Source organism: Cyprinus carpio, unplaced genomic scaffold (assembly GCF_018340385.1).
Source record: "Cyprinus carpio isolate SPL01 unplaced genomic scaffold, ASM1834038v1 S000006701, whole genome shotgun sequence".
Lineage (NCBI taxonomy): Eukaryota > Metazoa > Chordata > Actinopteri > Cypriniformes > Cyprinidae > Cyprinus > Cyprinus carpio.
The window spans coordinates 135170-148427 of record NW_024879310.1 but is presented as its reverse complement, the minus strand read 5'-3'; the positions used below and the strand labels follow the sequence as shown (position 1 = coordinate 148427).

Here is a 13258-nt window from a genome sequence, read left to right as displayed (position 1 = left end):
ACATCACACATGAAACACTGTGTTGTGCAAAAACCCAAACACCTGCACTGCACTGATTATGCAGAGACTCATTTTGCAGCCAAATGTAAGAAAATGCCTCATCTAACCTTGCAAGAGAAACACACAGGCATACACACGCTTTATACAGCATATCTAACCGTTACTATCGAGCACCGCAGCCGCCAAAGCACACTGAGAGGTGAAGGTATGCAGGCTGTAACTCACCCTTCACAGGACTGCATGACCTGCATGCGTCTCTCAGAGGTGTTGGAGCTCTGCCGTGTGTCGCTGCTGCAGTCCCGCTGCACGCCTCCATGATACTGAGTCACTGCAACAACAGCTGCCTGTCTGTGAGGGGAGGGAGGAGACCGGACTTTAAAACATAAACCTCCAACCTTGGCAAAGGATGAAGGCCCTGGTGATATAGACACTGTGTGTTCTGCATGTACATGTGTCGGTTTATTGTACTGACTTTTTATTATTAAAATGGCATTCAAAGGCTTATCATATGACAATAAATAAATAAATAGCCAAATGGGTAACACTATATTAATAAGTTTCATTAAATAAATCCTTAACAAACATGACATTCATTAGTGAATATATATTCAAATAACTAGAAACATTAAATAATGTGCTGTGTTATGTTTACCAAAAACGGTATTAAACACTACCTAATGATGAAACAGATCATTATTTTGTGTAAATTCAAATGCTTACAAATATGCATTAAACATTGTAATCTATCCTGTCAAAAATGATTTGAAGATCGCATCAAAGGGCTAATACTCATTGCAATAAATAAGTATTTATGAAACATGATGGATTTATTTCCTTTTATTACCATAACAGCATCAAATATTATATTCCACTGCAATAAATCAATAGAGATGTAATATTGGTGGATTTATTTAGCTTATTGTTAATTAACATAACAGCAAAGGATATATTCATTGCGAATGAATGAATGAAGGAATGAACGAATATGTATGTGCATGGTGGGACCTTTATTGTTTTACTTTTCCTAATGGCGCATTACTGTGTCACAAATTGATTTAATTACCTCTTTATTGTCCATAAATTAGCTATATAATTGGAAGAAAGGAAGGAAGGAAGGACGGATGTTTCAGTATGTAAGTAAAACAGCGTAAAACAGTATAATAAAAACATCTAATTTGCACGAAGGTGGATGTTTTTATAAATATCGCTATTAAATCATAAATCATGTTGATGAAGAAGTGCACTCAAATTCAGGAAAAAAAAAATCAGTTGGCTAAATGGCGACTGTGGACCTTGAAAATTACAAATAAAACCTAAAGAACATATCAATGATTGAGAACAGTTTGTGCCATGTTCCAGTGATGCATGGACCGTGGATGAATACAGGGCTTGCACAAGACTTGGTTATAAGCAAACTATATTGCTATGGCATCAATAATTCCAAGTGTGAACTACAAACAAAAGGTGAATGTCTTGCAATATTTGTGACACACCCACGAGAGACAGTTTAACACACCTGTATGAAAAACTGACCACTGCAATTTTATGATCTGTTGGTTCTGATAGAGTAATGGGATATGAAAACAACAAAGTATTCCTCTCACACTCCGGTCCTACTTATCAGAATGTGTTTGACCGGCAGAAGCTTGATGTTTAGACTCCTGCAGAATGAACCCTCCCTGACAGAAAAGACAGACTCACACATGTGTGCATGCAGGTAGCTGAGAGAGTTAGATTCACCCTTGAACTAACATAAGCAACACAGGTGATCTAGTGTATTAATCCAAACCTATTTACACAGTCGCTGTATGGTGACTTAAATAATTATTATTTAATTCCTGTTGAACAGTTTGTGAGAAGGACACTTTGGAATTTAGTATCTCAAAATATGAGCAACAGTTTGTGGTCTGTATTCTTTGATTTGTCCATACATAAGAAATACAACAGGGTCTGAATGTCTAAAACTACATTAATGAAATCCTGGGATTTAAATTAAATAGAATTATTAATAATAATGTTATTTACAAACTTTATTATTATTGAAAATTATTTTCAATATTACAATTATCTTAAAAATAAAATTATATTCGAAATATTTTAATCATCATTATTAAACATTTTATCAACACATTTTTATTATATTTACTATTATTAAAAAATCATTATATTAAAAAAAAAAGTTTAACATCTATATAATCGATAATAATTTTATGTATCTTCCTATATAAATTTTGTACTTAATTTTTTATTATTGCAATTTATCTTTTTAGAATTATATCCTAATATAAAAAACATAATATAAAAAAATTTCATAATATCATTAATTATATATGGTGTGTGTCTGTGTGTGTTGTGTGTGTGTGTGTAGACAAGCCAAGATAAAGGACAGCACATATGATATATTATTTTATAGTATGACAAAATGCATATAAAGCTACAATAAAAATATATTTTCACTCGTGCGTTCCAGATCCTTTGGACCCCACTAGAATTTAGTGAAAAGTTAACATGATTTAAAGACAGGAGACATAATGTAACTGGTGTATGGGACTGTGTGAAAGCTGTATATATTGATGTGGTTTGCTAAGCGACAGATGTCTTGAAATCACTTCAGGAATCGGTCAGTTTTGGGATATCTGAGTGTCTGACGTGGAATGTTGTTCAGACAGCGAAAAAGGTTCAATAGGCCTATTCATCACAAGTATTCATTTATTGCTACGTGACTAAGGAGGTGTAGAAATAATCTACCTTATTCTACAGTGATGTTGAAATCTTGCCGTTTTGGCTGGTAGTAATAAAATAAGCACTGTTGTCATGGGCAACAGCTTCATTCAGCGCTTCCGGTCAGGGTCTTTAGGACGTTCTCTAATCAAGACTCGTTGTGTCTGAGTGTTACCTAACTCAGGCTTAACAGTTTTAGGGTGAATAAAATGGAGGATAATTAAGGGAAATTATAACGGCGCAGGCTAGATTGTGACTTGACCACTAAGCAAAAAGGTGTGATTAGCATTTACGGGTAATATATTGTAATATTTACAATCTACAGCAAACAGAGGTAACGTTTAAGATCAACGCCTCTAGTCACTCACCTGTCTGCGACTGTTTCAGCGTGTCCCTCTCCTAAACGAAAATCCAAGATGTTTGTTTCCCTCTAGAACAGATCCATACTAACTGTTAAATGCGACTGAAAAATAATCAAACCATCATGCCTGTTGCATCGATGTGTGAACGTGGGATCTGTGCGCGATAGCCAAATCGAGGTGATAGGACACATGGAAAGTTCGTTCTACACGCATCAACCTGATAGTAACTGAGCGCGTTGTGTGTTTTTGGGGGCGTGACTAACGGCGTGGGTTTTGTTTTACAGAGCAAGGTGGACTATCAGCAGGATCCATTTTAACTTCTGTTTGTCCTTAAAAAGGTTGAGTCAGTTGGCCAAACATTTGTGGGAAAACCTTAAAAATATTCATGATGCTCTTACAGAGGGACTAAATATTTCCCTCAAGGAAAAGTTTCATTAAATACTGATGGAGAAATACACATTTATTAAGAATTCTGATGCCACATTGAATTGGACTGACAACTTTACAAGAGAAAAAATCAGTTACAAGTAATTACATGGAAAGGAATGTACATGTAGTTTCGCTCTGTAAAATGTTCATCTCTGTTCAATCTCCCCTGTTGAAAAAACCAGCATATGCATATGTTACGGGTAGGTATTTTTGAAGCTGGGATGCTTGGTTTTTAAGCTGGTCCTTTGCTGGTTTATGATGGCGTCCTTTGTGCTGTGTAAGCATGTCCTTTGCTGGTTTAAGACTGGTCCTTTGCTGGTGTATATTGATCTGGTCACCCTGAGCTGGTTGCTAAGAGCTGGATGAACCAGTTTAGGAACCGAGCTTAATCTTAAACCAGCAAAGGGACCATCATAAACCAGCAAATAGACCAGCTTCAACCAGCTCAAACCAGCATCCCAGCTTTCAAAAACATAACTATACCCAGCATATGCTGTTTTTTTTTTTCGCTTCAATCACCTTCATGTTGTTCTAATCGCCTTATAAATTTATTTCTTCTCGCTGAACATAAAAGAAGCTGATTTTGAGAAAGTTTTTTTTTTTCTTGCTTAATTCTTCAAAATATCTTCTTCGGTCATTGTTTCACAGAAGAAAGCAAAGACTTGTTTGGAACAATGTGGAAGATGAGTTAAATGATGACAAAATGTTCATTTTCTGGGTGAAACCATCCCTTTAAACTAAACCAAACTATCATGAGAACAGTATGTGAATAAAAACAATTTAAAACAATTTTTTTAATAAAGTATCTTTAGATCTAATTTGGTTCACATATTAAATAACTAAATAACTAAATAAAAAAACAACTCATAACATGCTGAATGGTCAAAGATGAAAGGTCAGAACCATTTCATTAAAGCAAAAATGTCCCAAAGACAATAGAATGGTTTACTCAAAACTTAAGTCTATCCCAACTTTACCTTGGAAATCATCATCATCAACATCATCACGATAATTTATTCTGCTATCATTCTAGTCTCGTGGCCAATGCCAAGGCGTTATCTGTTTTGTGTTAGTCACACTCACCTCAGATAAATAGGTGTGTGAGAGGGAGTTGTGTTGGTTGGGGGACGTTGCCCCCCACTGGCATGAACCCCCACACTTTAACTTCCTATTGACAACATCCGAGTCCCATGTGGCAAACTTTTGAAAACACACCATCGCCTCTCAAGGCATTTTGCTTGAAATGTGGAAACAAAAGTCAATCAGATTTAACATATGCCACACCCACCCCGGTGGCCTCTAGTGCTACACTGCAGATAAGAACAGTCAAAACCACTTCGTCAAGAAATAAACACACTTTAATATATACATATATATACATTGATCTTTTTTATTATAAGTAGTATACTCAAAATACAAAAAGTTTTTTACGGCGGTTATTACATGAACCAAAGCGTTGGAAAATGTCAACCTAACAGAGCTTGCCAAAATGTAGACATATGCTGGGCATATCTGGTGATGTAAACAATGCAAATTGAACGCTTTCCGCTATACAGAACTTCTATTGGGCTGTTAAAGACAGCACACAAACACCACACCACTTAACACTCCATATGTTTCATTCCCAGGTCTGGGTATTGATGTAACATCACAAGGACCTTCATTTTGTCAGGATAGCATATTCTTTTTGACCCCCCTGGAGTATTATTCGGAGCAAGACTTGCATCTTGAAAATGATGAAATAATCGCCGACTAATAAATAAAATAATAATGGATGCCTTTATTCCACTCACAACCACAATTGCCTTTTGCTTACTGCAGAGTTTGTTCCCCTTTTAATATCAAGATGCTTAATCGAAGTGTCCAGCTGAGTGTATTGTGGAGGTCAATGTCATACTTAAACGGTTGGTAGTAACAGATACAAAACATCTTTAACATTTACTCCTAGCAGCATGAAGACACACCAGGGCACCATATCTTAACATCTGAGTACTGTGGAGACACCGAATGCCCAAATCATGGAAAAAAATACTGTGAAGTACTAATCAGGGACAAGGAGATAGAGGCACACTGCACCTTTGTTTCATAATCAGAGTTGTCTAGGCAATTTGGAGAATTCCCTTGTATGCAGTGGCAGAATGAATCAAACAATGCATCAGGTAATACATATTGTACATAAGGCTGTTGGTACAGCACCATACTGTTTAAGAATAATACCTGCAAATAAATTTAGAATGAACTAACAAAGAAGACCTTCGATCAAGTCATTCAATCAAATAACATCTGAAAAGAAAAAAAATATTCTATGATCTTTTTCTTCACATAAGAAACAGTCTCTTAATACATTGCATGTAAAGTGATCAGGATGAAAAAACATGTGTTGCCCAGAACACATCTTTAGATAAATATAATCTGTAAACAATGTACAACACAAATTCAAAGCAGTTTAAAAGAGCACAATGCAATTTGAAATATGCTTCCAATAAGCTCTAAGTATGAGGTTTAATGTTAAAACAGTCGTAAATTAGTGCATAATGCAGTATTACATTCTAAGTTTTCAGTGCTGGTTAATATGAACAGCAAAAGAATCGAGAACAAAAAGATGTACCATTATCTGAAACAAGACAGATAGGTCCGAACGAGTGAAATATCTTGATTATGCAAAGGTTAGTTATGTTTCAATCAACACAAAAAAGAAAATAAAGTTTCACGAAGCACCATAAGAAGTAAGCACAAATCTGAAATACAGCAATCAACAGAGCTGATATGATGCTTTCCTGCAAAATGAGCCCTCTTACACAAGCAAAAGGGGGCGTATCTACCTGTCAGTATCATATGATATATATTCAAGAGAAACATTTCAGTCGGGTTTCTCCCTTCAAAGATCAGAGGAGCTGAGAAAATGCCCATCAATCACCATCCACAGATATACAGCGACACTGCATGTGCATCTTAAATCAGCGTGAAAGCTTTATGCGAGGATGCATCACTCCATCGTGTCCCAAGAAAAAAAAACTTATAAAACAGAAATACCGCCGCTTGACGAGTCAGGACCGCCGACCAACTTGAGTTACCAAGGTCCTTTCCATGCTAAATGAAAAAATGTACTATCATAATACGTGTGGTGTACATTTCATGGATTATACATTGATATGTTGCCTCCTCAAGACTGGCAAGTTCTTCTTTATAAATCTGTCTAAATACCATGTTTTTATTCATGGTGACATGAACGTTCACGCGATAATGTAAGCACATATTGAATGTCAAAAGCCGGAACTTTATTATTAAACAACTTTAAACCATTTTCATACTTAAAGAGAGTGAGCGCAGGCCACGGACCTGCCCTGTGAGGGAGGTTTTATTGCTTGCAGTCCTACTCACCAGGAGAACTCGACAACGGAAATCACAACGGAGCTAGTTTAGTTAGTTTAAAGACCAGAGGACTGTGCGTGAGTTTGTGTGTTTAACCTCTGAACCACAGCACCACGAGTTCAAAAAGACATAGCACCAAGTCATAATGTGTTACCACACAATGCTGCCTACATCCTTGCACGTTATATTTCTAGATCATGTAAACATTATGTAGTTGGGTTGTGAGACTTGTTAGCAATGAGTGCTTGACAGAACTTGACAAAACAACATAGCAAAAAACAGAGTTAAGTCTAAAGTTTAACACTTCTCTTGACAGCTAAAGGCAGGTAATAAGGAATATCTAAAAAAAAAACACTGCCCTGCTGCTTCTCTTCAAGAGACTACACGATTAAAAGCAGCTTTACGAATCGCACCATGTGAGGTGGGAAAACGCTAGTAATGACGGAGACGTACATAGAACATAAGCAATGGAGTCTGCTGACCTAATACTGAATAGCTCGAATTAAGATGTCTAGAGCAGTCGTGTTCACGTTGACTAAAAGAGTTGTACAAAAAAGAAAGAGAGAAACGGAAAGACAAAAGTAAACAGCCCTTTGGGCACTCAAGTCACAAATCCTCTTAACTAAAAAATGGCTACTACAAATCTCTATGCACAGAATTTTTTCCTCCAGTGTTTCCTGCTTGGATATTCAGCCTTATTCAAGTAATGCATGAGATTTCATTCAATTTTCCATAGTGGACCTCATTATTAAATTCCATTAGCAGAAGAAGAAGATAAATTTTGGCGCTGTTGAAAAGAGAGAAACATCACATTGAAAATATGCAGCATAAATCTGAACTTCTAAGAGCAAATCATAAGGACATTCACCATCGTTTAAACTACACTAACACACCGCTCCATTAGCTTTCACGCTGTAGGGTAGCAGATCAGCAGCTGTTAGTGTGAATCTCTAGAGACAATTAACATCCTTTAGAAATACTAAACTCTCATCATTAATTCAAATAACACAAACTTTGCTATGTCATCAGATAAGCTGTGATGGATGGCAAATAGGAAAGATTACAATACAATTTCCTTAATTTTTTTTACTTTTTTTTTTTTTTTTTTCAAAAAGAGTCAAGCTAACTTTTGGAGGTTAGTCACTGTTTGTAAGTAAACCAAGAAGACTGGTAATCTTTTTTTCAACTGATTAGAATAAGGACTATTTCGTTTTTCTATGTTAATTGATGTCTTCATTAGTCTGCATGCACAATCTATCTGTACTGTACTTCCTGGTGTACTGTATGGCCAAAGCAAAAACATATAACAAATGATTTACTTGCAAGGAAGTGACGAAAAAGATTAATAGATGCATTTCACCACTTCTAACTACATTTGTGCAAGACAAGGACCAAAGTAATTGCTACTTCAGTTTAAATATTACATTTGCACTTATGTCATTCTGAACATGTCAAAAAGGATATTTCTAAAATTGAATGTGAACCTGACATCATTTTTCAGCAGGGGGCTAATATTAATCTCCTCCCACACATAGATAAAAAGTGCCTTAAAGCTATCCAATAATTTTAGTCAAATATAATGGCAACATAAATAATAAAAAAATAAATAAATAAGAAGAAACAAGTTTTCAATTCCAACTTTTGCATGAAATTTACAAAATCCGAATAACTGTTCAAACATGAACTGTCACAGGTCCAGTCCCAGGTACTGCAGTCATGTTTTTTTTTTCAAGCTTACAATTTCTCTCGTGATATTCTGTGGCTTTATATGTCATTTCTGGGCTTACAAATATTCCCTCATGTTTTTGTAATCTATCTTGCACAAAATATGCTAGAAGTGAACTGAAATATGTTTCCAGATTATTTATTCCTTTTCTTATTTTTTTCTATTCTCTCTCTCTCTTTTCTTTTTTTTTTTCTTTTTTTGAGGTATATTTTGTAGAAGGAAGAAAAGTAACCCTGTAGTAAAACTACACGCGTTGAGAGACATATTTGTACAGAGCATTTAACTCTATCCTTCACAATATACACAGTTCTGACAACGTTATGACAAAAACTAAAGTGGCCAGCAAGATTTTTCCTAGCATGTAATGGAATGCTATTATTTTCGTTTTATTATCAAATGAAAAGCATTTGTCCTGTTCTTTTCTATTTATTTCCAAAAAGCACCCCTGTAAGTTTTTTCCTTTGTGTAAATTTTACAGAAAATTCAGATATGTGTAGTATATTGTGCCAACCGGAGAACATAATAAATCATATCTAGTTTAGACTGATTACAAAACAGTACTGAGAGCTTGTCCATTGTACATTTTTGCTAATGGACAAGGAGACGATCTCCAACACACAAATTAATATTTAGTTTTCTTTTTTTTTTTTTTTTTTGGTGGGTTGCCTCTTAGAGCAGAGAACTATAGTTTTGAGGGGACAGGTGTCCATACTGCCCAGGAGGGATTTTCTGTCTTCTCTGGGGTGTAGCCAACGCGCAGCAGAGAGGACAGATGAAGATTCAGGGGGACTTTCTAAGTGTACTTTTTCACTTTTCTTTGAGGGAGAGCTGAGATGTTCTCTTTGCTCAAGAGGCCCCTGAGATGCATGCGGCTGTCTGGGTCTGAGAGGTGGACACATCTAGAGACGGCAGAGCAAATGAGACCACAGCAAACAGAATAGATTTTTATATTTTCAGAAGAAACATGTGAGCGTTGCCTGCGTCGCATGCAACCTCACTGCCACTGCCACGATGTTAAGGTGTTGTGGTGGGTTTGTTTTGTTTTTGGTGGGGCGTGGTTTCTTATAATTATTAAACAAATAAGCATGTAGTCAGGACATCAGGGGGAGATAACATGTCCCATTTCTCCCAGTATGTAATGTACGGGTGAAACTGACCTGTCCTTTTCTTGAATCTGGAGTTGTTTGTTCTTGTTGGCTGTTGATTTTCTTGGCTTTATTAATACAATAATAAATCAGTGCTTCAACGCTCTCAGACCCTGCAGAGACTCTCACTGCACCTAGATGCCTCCCTGTGAGAGACAAACACAATGATGCATTACTTCACACCGCCACCAGGGTGCGCTGCCCTCCACCGGCCTGATCAAATTGAGCTTTAGCCCCCAACAGGGAACACTTTGGCTGCCCCAATGCCAAGTGCAAAGCAAACCTTCGTGACAAATATACCATTCATCCCTTTTGTTCTGTTCAATTTAGCAATTAATCAACGTTTTGGCAAATTGCAAGTGTTGTTAGATATTATGTAGAAAAATACTGTCTAATCAAAATAAGATCTTGATCATATTAATTGGCCACTTCCCGTTGTTGGGGGGCATCAGAATAAAAATTAAATACCAATCAGTCATTTATTTTAAAAAAACAAAGACTCTTCCTCATTAGATGGGTACTCTGCAAATTTAAAAGCACGTTGGGTTAGTTCAGTTAGTCTGGTGAGTTGAATTTTTTTTCTCAGCATTGTCCCCATTCAGTTACACAGAATACACCTAAATTAGCATGAATAAACCTTTTACCTCATGTGTGTACACTGCTGCCATGCTGCCAGCACTGTCCAATCAAATAACAACTAGCCAAAAATCTCCTGTTTTCTCCCAGTAAGCTCACTGGGTTGTCCTATTAAACTGACCACAGAGGTCACGTTTCTTGTAAAGTGTAGTCTTTTATCGCACATGCCATTCCCTCTATCATGGCAGAGTTCATGACCACTCAAATTTCCATACTCGAAGACGTCAGCCAACAACTCATGGGTTCACAAGGCACAGAAAACACAAAGCGTTTATAGACAGTCTCCCCCTGCTGCTGAGGCTGTGGAAAAGAGAAAGTTGAGGAAAGCGATTAACTAGAGGGGGGGGTAGACATGACTGAGCACTAAAGTCCGCACACAGTCAAACACACTTTGGTTATCATGAATCCCCCTCACACGCACGGTGGCTTCACCGCGATGACAGGTAGAAGCCAGATCCCCCCGCTGGCATCAGGGAGGGGAGACCATGGCCCCAGTACCAGACCATGTCAAACATAAACATGACACAGGAACCAAACCACTAGGATGACAAAATGTGACAAGAAATTTTTAGTCTGAGAAACTGCTGTTACTGATCTTCGGCATCGAGGAGAAGAGTATGTTAGAAAAGGCATGCATGATTATTTTGTTCATGGAAACAAAATTTTAAAGCGGGAATATCCAAGTGTGCCTCTATAAGGGACGACAAGTGCAAAATTTCCTGAAAAATTGTCTGCATTAATAATTGCAGAAATACTTAATAAGCATTGCTAAAAAAAATGGCCTTGTTTATATTCCAGTAATAAAACTATTCAGGATATTGTACCAAAAATATTCAGTTTTTATAACTGATATCATGTATACTAAAAAAAAAATTGTCAAAAAAAAAAAAAAAAAAAAACAGTCATTCCCTTTAAATGAGAATGATTTAACGACCCCGCCTGCAAACCCCCTCCCCTTTCAGACATGGATTCAACCCTTACCTATTGTGGTGTAGAGGACCTGGTCAACAACAATGCTGCCCAGATAGCTTGAGATATCAATCAAAAACAAAGAGGGTAAGACTACCAGAGTCTCCACAGTAAAGTGCCGTCTTCTACTCTAGATGAGGATGAGTGTTGCAAGAGATGCTGGTGCACACCCATCCCTGGCAATGAAGGCCACTGTGATGGCAAAGCCCTGAGTTAGATGGAAGGTGAGGAGAAATGTGAAAAAAGTGGGAATGAGATGTGAGAGGGTGGTATAGATGTGATCAGCCCACAAAAGAGGACAAAGAAGGAAGCGAAGAGCCATGGGATCATCATTGATGCACTAGAGAAAATCCCTTTAAATACTATGGAAAAAACGTTATACACTATGGATAATTTCATATATCAAATCATCAACACCTGTTCAAAGGCTAAAGGAGAATAGGATTTGAAGAAAATTAAAAAAAAGTATGGAAATTTATCCTGTGAACTGAATAAGGAGATATATTACTGGAGGACAATGGACATTTTTGCATATGTAAATATAGTTCAATAGTAAGATGTACATATAAAATATTTTGTATATAAATACAAAAAACAAAAATCGCCCCAAAGCATGGAAAGCATTGCTGTTTGCGGTACAAGATGATTGAATAGACAATCTCCTTTGTCATTTTGGAGCCTTCCTCACGAATGGTACAGTTCACCTACCCCTGGAGAGGGGTTCTGGGGAGGGGAGCATCTCCTCATCTGTCCTTCTCTTGAGATGGCATCCTGGGTCGAAAGCATCAACTGCTCTCTTCGCAGGAGGTGAAGGGGACTGGGAGGGGTAGCTGGCCGCGGATGTTTGCAAAAGGCCGTGTTGGCATGGTAGCTGAAGGCTGGGCGTCTGGCCACTCTGGCCTTGAAGTAGGTTGGAAGTGGCAGGGAGAAAAGAAGAGAGACCTTCGGAGAAGGAGACACTGGCAGGGTGACGGGCACTCTCGGGCACGCGGATCTCTTGAGAGCTGGAAGACGCAGGCATACCTGGGCGACGGGGGAGGAGTGGCGGACGAGAATGTCTGGAGAATCCGGTTGGTGTGAGCTGGGAGGGGTTTGGGTGAGAGGGGAGAGTCGTGACGGCTGCAGGACCACCTGCTGCAGGGCCGAAGATCCATCCTTCGTTGACGCCCTGGTGTCGATCAGCCAAGGCTGGCCTCAGGACCTACCAGGCCGGTCCGAGCTCTTCACTGTGCAGTGTGTCGTTGGGCTACCTATGCGGCTGGGCGCCTAAGTTAAGGCAACACTGGTACGCCCATACGTGGGGTAGTGTGTCTCAACTGCCCCAGAGTCTGGGACCTGTGTTGCATAGTTATATGCTGGGTGACAGGGCCCTGAGGGCGGAAACCTGCCGGGCATGCACTATCATGCATCTGTGCCCGTTTGGTGTCAGGGGCCTAATCCAGCTGACACGCACCAAAGCATAGTCTTCCGACAACAGGGAGCTGCACCCACGCCCCCACGACGAGAGTTCCGCTCAAGTTGCTCAGGTTACGGACTATGGGAGAGGGGTACTTATGCGGGGGCTTCGGGGACCGGTCCGGTTGGAGATATGGAGCGAATGTACCCGTGGTCGGAAGAGCACAAAGAGACGGGGAACGCCTGACTAGACAAAACTAAGCAGATTAACGGGGGATATATCAAGGAGGGCTAGCCAGGAAATCTCGGCTGGTCGTTAGCAAACGTATTAACGCAATCACTCAGAAGCGAGGAGGAGGGAGGGAGAATGCGAGACCAGTGGAAGGGTGTGGCTCGGAGGCGCACATACTGATGTGGTATCCTCTAGCTCCTCCTCTCGACTCTTGTCTGGGATGGTGGGAATGGCGGAACGGCCCTCAGGGGGGTATGAACGGTGAGGAACA

General features: G+C 38.7%; 1 pseudogene; it reads right to left on the bottom strand.

The window, feature by feature from the left end:
* Nucleotides 1–221: 221 nt before the first annotated feature.
* LOC109103890 overlaps nucleotides 222–13258 on the bottom strand; it is a 42392-nt pseudogene continuing 29355 nt past the window's right edge.